At 46.3% G+C, this 9,108-nt stretch overlaps 1 pseudogene; it reads right to left on the reverse strand.

Moving 5' to 3' along the window:
• Positions 1 to 688: 688 nt before the first annotated feature.
• Positions 689 to 1,077, reverse strand: LOC119510523 (annotated as a pseudogene).
• Positions 1,078 to 9,108: the final 8,031 nt, after the last annotated feature.

Here is a 9,108-nt window from a genome sequence, read left to right on the forward strand (position 1 = left end):
AGCCACGGATTCTTGAGGACTATATATCCAGTGAAATCCATTTTGAGTAATACCTTGTGTTAGAGGAGAAAATGAAAGTAGTTCATCATAAGATGAGTTGTGTTAGACAGAAATGGCAATTCAGGTGGAAACACAATTTCAAAAATTCTTTTGTAGGCACAGCTGACATCTCATGGGAAAGGGGCTGGTGATGAAGTTAGAAGTCACTATTTGCCTCGTTTGGAACTTGCAAGGTAAATGTGGGGACCAGATGGTAGTTAGGAAATACACAAAAACCCATGCTGTGGGAGCCACACACAAAGCTGGTGTTTCCAAACATTTGACCTCGGCTTTCGTCTTTGTGGTTTCATTTGACAGTGGGGGCAGAGGGGTGCCTAAAGTTCTCAGGCCTTACAAAACTCTTAGCAAGTTACTGAGATTATATTGTGAGCTGACTTATAGGGCTCAGACCTTCCCTGCCATATTAGGATGTGTTAGTTGGCAAGTGAATGAACAGAATCCAGTGATCATAAGACAAGGGGATTTCCATTTTTCTCTTATGATTGGAATAGTTGGGGGAGGGGCTTGGGAATTGGGAATCTCTCCACCACTCCTCTCTCATGGCAGGTTTTCTCTTCCAGGAACCATTATTATTATTATTTTTAAATCACTTTAGCAGTTTTGAATGAAAGTTGTATATATGGTTATTTTATTCCTGCATCATCTCAATTGTTTCTTTGTTACATGTTCCCTTTTCCCTTCTTACTTGGTGAAATTCGGCTTTACACTGAGGATCTGTTTATGGTCTCTGTCCAGCGATAGCCGAGTATCAGCCACCTTGGAGAGTGAGTGGTTGTGCCGTCAGTGACGCCAGCACACTTCTCCCTGTGAATCTCAGCCACTTTGCCGACTTGCTGGCCTGCACAGCGTCCTCACACTTCATCATCCTTTCGGATGGGCCTGGACCAAATGTTGTATTCCAGGCTCAGCTCCTGGGAAAGAGAGGAAGACATAATCTCCCCATGAATGTGGGAAGGTGCATTGAAATGACTGACGGTTCTTGCTGTGATCAGGAGTCACAAAGGGATTGAATTTCATTTTGGAGGCTGCCCCTTCAGTGCCAGCCACAAAAGGAAACGCTTGCAGTCGTGGCTCTTTCTGGCTCCTGCTGCAGGTCTGTGTCCTCCTTGCCAGGGGAACCTGTTGCCTCAGCTCCAGGCCTCCACGGCATGATGTCCAGAGAGGCAAAAGGAGCTTCTTTTTTCCCCAACACGGAGGAGCTCTGCCTGACCCTGCCTGGGTCTCCTGCCCATCCCTTGGGCCTTTCGGTTGGCAGAAAGGGTGGCCAAGCCTGGACCATTGTCACCAGCTCTGCAGCTGCCCCCAAAACCACACAGTGGGGTTGGTCAGCACTGGGGAGCAGCTCGCCAAAGGAACAGTTCTAGAAGGGAAACAGTGATCACCCGTGATACCGGATTCTCGCCCCAGGCTGGCGAGAGCCATTTGCCCTCTGCCTCTGAATCAAAGCACCGTTTTATTAAGACCTAGCTTTTCGATTTCTGCAAAGAAGTTTGTTGGAATGTTGACTGGGATTGCACTGAAATGTTTTGGTAATGGATGGTGGCAAAGGAAACACAACATACTGAACATAATTAACAGCATTGAAATACGTTTCTGAATGTGATTAAAAGGGGGGAAAAGTTAGATTGTATATATGGTGACAGTGAAACCTAACTTAAAACATGGACTAAAATTAATAGTACAATTTTTAAAATGTTCTAGCACCAATTGTTACAAGTGCTTCACAATGATGTGATATGTGGGAATCCTCTATTTTATGCACGATTATTCTGCAAACACACAATTTCTCTAATAAAGAAAAAAAAGTAACAACCAAAAAAAGAGAACTAGCCCGTTCTCTTAGCTGTTTCCATATTCTCTGAGGTTTTGCATTCCAGTCAAAAGACTTGAGGGACGAAAAATCCCCCAACCTGAGGATCAACTTATTTCTAATTTCAGGGGTGGTAGACAAAACCTGGGCTCTGGAGTCTGACCAACCCAAGCTTAAATCCTGCATCTCCTGCAGAGTGGAAGAACTTGGGAACATTTCTTAGATTTTGTTGACGTTAGTCTTCTTTCTTATACAACGTGTCACTCGAAATGCATTTCACCGGCATTTCTCAGCCCTCAAGAATTGGTGGCCGTAAGTGGGAGATTTTCCGTTTCTGCATTTGGGGTCTGGCTGCGTAGGCAGAGGGAAAGGCATGGACGTGGGGGGAGTTCAGGGCTCCAGGGGTCCCCGCCTCTCCCCAAGGCCCCACACCTGCCTCCTGGAGTCTAAATGTCCTTCTCCAAGGTTTGCACCTCCCCTTCCTCACTTCGGGGTGACCTAAAATGCAAACCCCCACCCCCCAGGTGACACGTGGGTAAATCGACAATAAGTCGTGAATGGCTGAGAGCAGACTCCTTCCAGTTCTGAAAGGGGAAGCGGGTGAGGTGAGAGAGGGTGGACAAAGGCTGCGGGAGCCCAGGAGTCACAGCGCGCTGGTGTTCGAGCCCCGCGGAAGGAGGCTCAGGACGCAGGATGGGCCCCGCCCCGCCCAGCGTGTCGCCGTCGGCCACGTGACCTCGGCACTTCCTGACCTCATCTGTAGCCGGGGTAGTCCTGCTGACGTCACCAGATGCTGGGATGCTTAAAATACCCCAAGTCTGCGGAGTGCCCGGCGTGAGGCCTGAGGCCCGCCATCAGGGTGCGGAAATCTTAATTCCAGACTCTCCTCGGAAGACAAGTACTTGTCGAGTGACACCGTGAATGAATGAATGAGCAGCCTCGGGTGTCGGGGGATCGGTCAGCACTCATCTCGCCTCTGCCTGGAGAGCCAGCACAGTGGAAATTCACCCAGCGAACTACTTTAGTGCCTGTTATGTGCCTGGCAGTTGAGACTGGCTTGCAGAATGAAAATGGAGGGGCCTCTTATTTGAATCCTGTTAAGGAATTCAAGACGGCTCCGGCAGGGCATCCACCAAACGCAGGGTCCTGGCGGGCGCGGGGTCCCACAGGTGGGGGTCCCAGCAGGTGGAGCTCCCGGCAGGTGGGGTCCCCGTGGGACTGCAAGGGTCACACACCCGTGAAGCCAGTCCTGCTGGCAGGGTTTTCTGAACAGGGGACGCAGCAGTGCACAAAACAAACAAAAACCCCTGCCTTTCTCTAACTAAGCCACCTTGGCAGGTGAACTCACTACCCTCCCCCTTAAGTGGGACCTGACTCCCAGGGGTGTAAATCTCCCTGGCAAGGCAGGACATGACTCCTGGGGATGAGTCTGGATCTGGCATCATGGGATTGAGAACATCTTCCTGACCAAAAGGGTGATGCAAAATGAAACAAAGTTTTGCTAGCTGAGAGATTTCAAATGGAGTTGAGAGGTCACTCTGGTGGACATTTGTAGGCACTATATAGATAACACTTTTTAGGTTTTAATGTATTGGGATAGCTAGAAGTAAATACCTGAAACTACCAAACTCCAACCATAGTCTGGACTCCTGAAGATGATTATATAATAATGTAGATTATAAGGGGTGAAAGTGTGATTGTGAAAAGCTTGTGGATCACACTCCCTTTATCCAGTGTATGGATGGATGAGTAGAATAATGGAGACAAAACCTAAATGAAAAATAGGGTGGGAAGGGGGAGATGATTTGGGTGTTCTTTTTTATTTTTATTTTTTATTCTGATTCTGAATCTTTCTGGTATAAGGAAAATGTTCAAAAATAGATTGGGGTGATGAATGTTCAACTATATGATGGTACTGTGAACAGATGATTGTACACCATGGATGATTGTGTGGTATGTGAATATATCTCAATAAAATCAAATTAAAAAAAAAAAAAAACCTGCCTTTGCAAATCTTATATTCTAGCAGGAAGAGACAGACAATAAACAAAATAAGCAAGAAAAAATATATAGAATGTCGTGGAATAAAATGGATCCAAATGTTGGAGTAGGTAGGTGGCCGAGGGTGTGGGAAGACCTCTCCAAGAAGGGGAATTAGAGTGAGGACTAAAAGGAGGCATGAGCCAAGCAGACGCCAGGGAGGGTGGCTGCCTAGCAGAGGGGGGTGCAGATGTCCTTGTAGGAGCTAGCAGTGCGTCCAAAGAAGGGGCTCGGAGAGACTGGAGCAGGGGAAGGGAGGGCAGGGCAGCAGGAGTGAGGTCACAGGGAACCTCCTGGGAGTATTGGGTCTGTCCAGGTGAGAGGTGGTGCCGGCTTGAAGCAGGGTGGGGCAGGGAGCAGGTGAGAAGTGGTCCAATTCTGGGGATACCCTTGAACCTGCTTATCCTCAGCTCCTGCATTCACGATGCTTTCACGGTCCTCCTGGGACATGCACAGAGCAGTGAAAAATCTGTGGCCTGTTGCATATGTTCCCAGCTGAGGTTGAACAAGGCAACCCTCTGCCTTCTTGTTTCAGCTCTCACACTGGAAACAAGTGTCCTTCTTGCGGTGTTTTTAGTGCCACATGTTTCACATTTGGGTGCCTGGTTTTTTTTTTTCTCGGTGGTTTTGCTGAAGTGTGTCTAGGGTTCCTAAGCACGAGAAGGCTGTGCTGTGCCTTAAGGAGAAAACATAAGCTTCATTCAGGCATGTGTAATAGCGCAGTTGGCCATGAGTTAATGAATCAGTGCCTTATTTAATGAGCTCTAATTACCTGCACCCAATATGCTTAAACTTGCTTAAATTTATGTTCAGAGGCTTTGTTTAAATGTTGCTCTAAAATGTTCTGAAGGCAGCGAAACTGTTTCTAGACTGGGTTAAATAGAGGCAGTCGCTAAAATGCTGGTGAAGCAAAGACTTTCTGAGGGGTCGTTGCCTGCAAATTTAAGGAGGAAGCAAAAGATGTAAGGTGTCGTATCTTAAACAGAAGCACACAATAAGCAGGGTTATGGATCAATAGGTTATGGATTGATAGGTTAGGTCTTAATAGGTTATGAAATGTTGTGACCAGAGGCTTGACGGAACCTAACCGTGTGTTTTCCTGATGGGCAGTGGGTTCAGTATTTGCTAATTCTGTGTTCATGGCAACTTTATAGAACATAACTGCCATGAAAGGTAGAGTCCAAAGGATTTTTCTGAGAGATTGAATGTGCAGTGTGAGGGATACAGAGGAGCCAGGGAGGGCTTCAGAGTTTGGGGCTGGATAATGAGAAGAATAAAGTGGCCATCCACTGAGAGGAGAGGACTGTGGGAGGAGCAGTTTGGGCATACAAGGAGCTTGGTTTCAGACAAGTTGTGTCTAAGATGCCCGTTAGTCATTCAGTGGAGGTATTGAGTGGACAGTTGGTGGTATGAGTCTTGAAATTGGGATGGGGGGTGGCCCAAGTGGGAGATACAAATGTGAGTGTCATCGGAGGTGACGTAAGACATAAAAAAGGACCATGGCTCTCTAAATACTGGTGAGCTTCTTACAACTTTTTGAGATATGGGATTCAATTTTAATATTAACTTTTAAAGGTGGTGGGATAGTTGTTCTAGTTTGCTAATGCTGCCATTTTGTAAAACATCAGAAATGGATTGGCTTTTAAAGAGGGGGTTTATTTGGTTACGAAGTTACAGTCTTAAGACCATAAAGTGTCCAAGGCAAGGTATCAACAGTAGGGTACCTTCACTGGAGAAAGGCCATTGGCATCTGGAAAACCTGTTAGCTGGGAAGGCACATGGCTGGTGCCTGCTGATCCCAGGTTGTGTTCCAGCTCCACCCTCAGCTCCTCTGCATTCTTCAAAGTGTCTCTCTTGGCTGCAGCACCTCCTTCTGTCTGTGAACACTTTTATAGGACTCCAGTGATTCAATTAAGACTCACCCTGAATGGGTGGGGTAACACCTCCATGGAAATTATCCAATCAAAAGTCTCACCCACAGTTGATTGAGTCACATTTCCATGGAAACTCTCAAAGAATTCCAACCTCATCAACACTAATACGTCTGCCCCCATAAGATTTCATCAAAGAACATGGCATTTTGGAGGACATAATACATCCAAACTGGCACAGTAGTGTATAACCCATCTGTAGGTTTCATTCATATGTACACAGGGTATTAAAACTTAGGAGGATACTGGGTTCCATTTTTGATGTGGAGGGTTCCATTTAATTGAAGCCCCTCTCTTTGTTCACAAAGCACTAACTCTGTGTCTACTTCCTGTTATGCTGAATCCTAAAATGAATGTGTGGAATGGTGTGTCTGGGTTGGTGGAGGTTTGGGACAGAAATCCATGCCGGTAAAGATTCCCCAAAAAATTCTGTTGTGTATACACTATCTGTATAATAAAAGTATCCTTGATAGACTCCGTGGAGAGATAAGACACACACACAAATGCTTCCAAATAGTCCCAGGCAGTGTGTGATGAGAGCAGCAGAGAGGCAGACAACAAGCACTAAAGTTCCAAGTCGGGCCTCAGAGAGCAGGCTCAGAATGTAGGGAGTGTCAGGGGCCAGCCTGGAAGAAAGAGGATGAGGAAAGAAGTCAGGCTGTCCAAGGCTGAGTGATGGGAAAAGCTGAGTTCACTAGGCAAAGCTCTTGTCAAACGCACCCAGCACTCTCATCTATCAGCAGGTCCTATCTATTCTACCTCCTAAATACCTGTGAAATCAGCCTTTCTTTCCATCTCCATGAGCTGCACCGTTATTCAGGCCTCATCTTCTGTTGCCTGGACAACCACAGGTGAACTCACATCAGCTCTTACCCCTTCTGATGCTTCCTCTATATGAGAGTTACTGATCTTAGAATATAACTGACATCTGGCCACTCCTTTGTGAAATGCTTCCCATAGAATTTAAATTTGAATCAAACCCTTTTCCAGGGCCTCCAAAGTCCTGTGTGATCTGGCCACTGCCAGCCTCTCAGGCCATCTCCCCCTGTACCCTGTGCCACGGCCACACTGGCTTCTTGATTCCTTGAAGCAGGTGGTACAGAAGGGATTATTCTGGATAAATTAGGAAGGTAGAGTCCAAAGGAGTTGCTGACAGATTGAATACTTGAAGCTCAAAACTCCAAGCCTTTTCCCATCTCAGGGCCTTCACATATCCAGTTCCTTCAGTCTGGAACATTCTCTACATGGCTGGTTCTTTCTCACCCTTCTGGTTTCAGAGCAGTCTTCCCCTATCACTCTCTTCCTATTAATCTCGTTACTGAACCTTTCCATTCCCTTATGGCACTTCTCCCAATTTTATAGTGATAGATTTATTTGTTTATTGACTTGTCTTCTGTCTCTCTCAGCATTCTGTAAGTTCCAGGAGGCCAAGGGCCATACCTCTCTTTACCGTTGTAGTCACAGCTTCCAGTTCCCTTGGTGCTTGGCAAATGGCACTTGATATGCATGTATTGAACCATTAAATAAAGAAATGGATGGATGTCCCAGAGTTCATTCTAGGTGGCAAGTCAGGGACCACCCTCAACATGGCCACCAGGGGAGTGGGCAGAAAGGGGCTGCCTGAGCACTTGTCCTTTGGTGGCCACAGTAGTGTCCTGAAGGCCCCCACACTCCAAATCCTGGGGTCAATAAATCCCGTGCCCCAGTTATTAGACTCAAACTACAAAATGAGGCTGGGCTACAGAAATGAGGTAGAAACCTAGTCAGGAAATCTGTGACACAAAGTCAGAGCAGGACTAGTGTGCTGGTTTGAAGTTGTCATGTACCCCAGAAAAGGCAATGCTCTTTAAATCCATTTCTGTGGTGCAGACCTATTGTAGGTGGGACCTTTTGATTAGCTTATGTCAATTGAGGAGTTGCCCCAAGGTGGGGCTTAGTCCTTTTACTGGAGTCCTTTATAAGAGATGAAATTAAGAGAAGCTTGTAGAGAAAAGCCATGGAGAAGCCAAGAGAGGACCCACAGAAGGGCAGAGAGGAAGCCGCCGAAGCCAGAAGCTGAAAGCAGTGAAACCTGGGAGCAAAGGGGCGGCAGATGCCAGCCATATGCATTCCCATGTGACAGAGGTGTCCCAGATGCCAGCAGCCTGTCCTCAGAGTCCAGTTATCTTCCTGTTGATGCCTTGAGTTGGACATTTTCACAGCCTAAGAACTGTAAATTGTAAGTTAATAAATCTCCATTGGTAAGGCCAACCCATTTCTGGTATACTACATTCTGGCAGCTTTAGCAAACCAAAAAACTAGTAACAAAGTTTACTTGTCCTCAGAACAGATTCATGGTGCTTCCAAAACTGACACCCTGCAAGGACAGGAGAGGCTGTCGGAGACAGAGCTGAAGCTTTGCTAGCAAGTGAATGCCAACTGGCCTCTACTGTGTGGGAGATAGGAGGGAAGCTGCCAGAGCCGAGAACCCATTTCATCACTAGCAGCTCCTAACAGAGAGGATCATGCAGGCTTGTCAAACAACTGACTCAAGTAGAGCCTTAAAAACCCACAGCAGAGGAGCAGAGAGCTTATTGTTCCAGGCAGAGGGAATCATGGAAGCCGATGTTTCTCAAAACCCACACTAAGAAATACATTTTATACACTGAAACGATACTTACCCTAACTACACACAATTCACTTTCTTTTTTCTATTCTATTCTATTCTTTCCTATCCTATCCTATCCTGATCTGCTCTACTCTACTCTACTCTATTCCATCCCATTCCATTCCATTCTCTCTCCTTCCCTTCCATTTCATTCTATTCTATCCTACATTATTTCATTTCAGTTTTTTTTCAGTGTTGATCATGGTCAAGTCAGTTGATTTCATGACTCATTGATAGGTTGCAACCTGAGGTTTGCTCATAAGAAAAGGCAGGTAAGAGAGGGTTAAGTCTATTCACAGAATGTTTTTGGAACAGCAGGTGTGCCAGTTTGAATATATTGTGTCCCCCAAAAGCCATTATCTTTGATGTAATCGTGTGTGGGCAGACATTATCAGTGTTGATTAGATTGTAATTCTTTGAGTGTTTCTTTGGAATGCGCCCCACCCAGCTGTGGGTGATGACTCTGACTGGATAATTTCCATGGAGGTGTTGCTCTGCCCATTCGGGGTGGGTCTGAGTTGATCAGTGGAACTATATAAATGAGCTGACAGGCAGAGGGAACTCAGTGCAGCTGTGAGTGTTGTTTTGAAGAGGAGCTACAGCCAAGAGGGACACTTTGA

The sequence above is a fragment of the Choloepus didactylus genome, chromosome 1 (genome assembly GCF_015220235.1).
Source record: "Choloepus didactylus isolate mChoDid1 chromosome 1, mChoDid1.pri, whole genome shotgun sequence".
In the NCBI taxonomy this organism is placed as follows: domain Eukaryota; kingdom Metazoa; phylum Chordata; class Mammalia; order Pilosa; family Megalonychidae; genus Choloepus; species Choloepus didactylus.